This window comes from Anneissia japonica, unplaced genomic scaffold (genome assembly GCF_011630105.1).
Source record: "Anneissia japonica isolate Jap-2015-1 unplaced genomic scaffold, ASM1163010v1 scaffold287719_len1884721_cov185, whole genome shotgun sequence".
NCBI classification, from domain to species: domain Eukaryota; kingdom Metazoa; phylum Echinodermata; class Crinoidea; order Comatulida; family Comatulidae; genus Anneissia; species Anneissia japonica.
This window is the reverse complement of record NW_022715822.1, coordinates 87,443-89,636: the sequence shown is the minus strand read 5'-3', so window position 1 is coordinate 89,636 and position 2,194 is coordinate 87,443.

The window sequence follows — 2,194 nt, the reverse complement described above, 5'->3', positions numbered from 1 at the left end:
TACCTGGTCGAACGTTTCGTTTGGGTCTATACCCTAGCTGCACTGATGAGGCCTGGAAGGCCGAAACGGATCCGTCTGCAGATATTGGGATTCCTTCCAGTGGATGCTTAGTTTATTTTGTCATTCTGATCGGGTTTTCTCTACTGTTCCGTTTTAATTTTAAAATAGTTTTGCATTATGTGGCCGTTTGCTGTTTTATGGGTTTTTCCCATTTGCCTTCTTAAATTTATATATTAAAGAATCTCAATTGAGATCCAGCGGGCCGCCATTGATGCACGGTAGAGATTGCATTTTTAGATCTCCGATCTTGTCACAAATTCACGGACTAGTGCTGTCTCGTAAGAATTTCGTAGGACGCGTTAAGAATGACAAAATATTCTCTGTATCTACTGGAAACGAGCCACATAGCTTGTATTCCACTATTTGCATTCACACCTGGGCTGTATATATATTGCCTTGGTTTGGCTCTGTAATCATTAGTGGTCGTGGGACTAGTTTGGGCCCACCAAGCTGGTCGAACGTTTCGTTTGGGTCTATACCCTAGCTGAAGATATATTTCTAAAGCAATTCTATTGTCGACACGCACGTTATTGTTACGCCCATTTAAAGTCTAACTGCCCATTTTTACACCTTAATCCCCAGTTTTTAAATATTAAAAAATCTGTATCTCATTCACCGTTCCCCAGTTTTTCGTCAAACAACTTTTTTCTGTCAACATATCAAAACATTTTTTCCTCCGGAGCCTGACTTTAAAGCTCTTTAAATATTTTGTACATGATTAGAATGACCTTGTGTAAATATACTTCATCAATAGGTTTTAGTTTCACATCGCTAGACGAAAATAGTGCTGATGATTGTTCTGTTGGCTTCAATATTTGTTTTAAGTTTCAATAACCACAACTAGTTTCTTAACATGGTCCGCTTCACTGCCAGAGGGCTTTCAAATCTTTATTCAGCAGGTCATGAAACAGTTAGTATTCTTTATTTCTTTATAGCTATTTCCTTCATTTAGGTATACATTTACGTAAGCTTTGTACCAGAGTACGATGCACTACAAATACCTTCGGAACATACTGTAGAGCCTGAATTTTGTGTAGGTGAAAAAGTTGTTTGGAAGCGAAGTATGGCGGTTTGAATGTTGGTTCAAAAGCTATAAAAACAAACAGCATCACAACAAAAGCGGTGATAGGCCTAACGCCCCTCATGTATACAAGACCACAGATCCTATGGCAAAACAGAATTAAAAAGGATTTCGCTTGTGAAAATAATCTAGATTTTGAAGTTCACAACAACACTGCGGTTGACACAGTGTTTTACTTTTGACTAAGTAAGTAAACGTAGCTTAAAGGACGTATGGGGATATGTTACAAAAATCCAAGTGACCTCGTGTAAGAATAAAATTGGAATTAGTTAACTAATATTTACACAATTAATGGAAAGAGATTACTTCTCTTTGTACATCTAATGTCCAGTCTTAGGCCTATACAATAACAAAATTTCCTCAATGACACTTATCGGGATTTAGAAGCTGAAGAAGAAGGGCAGGTGTGTTTGGATATTTTTAGGTTCCAAGAGCGAACGACTAGGCCTATCATTATGTTTGTTTCAAGTCTATTGCCGTATAGTACAGTGTGCATTTTTCTCCTGTCGCCTTGTATAAATATAGACATATATATATGTATATATATATATACATATATATATATATATACAAAATATGATTGTCAAGATCAGTGACGTATAGTGCTCAATGGAACAGCTGTAGAGTAAATGATATATATATACTGTATATATACTGTCTCTTATACACATCTAGATGTGTATAAGAGACAGATATATATTTGTTATATATGTATATATATATATATATATATATATTAATTTTAATTTTAAATTGTTTTGCATTATATGGTCGTTTGCTGTTTTATGGGTTTTTCCCATTTGCCTTTCTAGCAAAACTGCTAGTATATTAGGTACATAATTATATTTTTGTATTTGACTTAGGTTTTTATGTTTTTGTATTTGAATGGGGTTTAATCTATTTTTGTATTTGACTAGAATTTGTATTTTATTGAATTGATATTTTGCATTGGCTGTTTATGAAGTTTTTCCCCAATTCAGCTTTTAGATGCTAAGGAACTCTATTTTTGCCAACTTGACTATATTTATCAATCTGTATTATGGAGTGTATTTA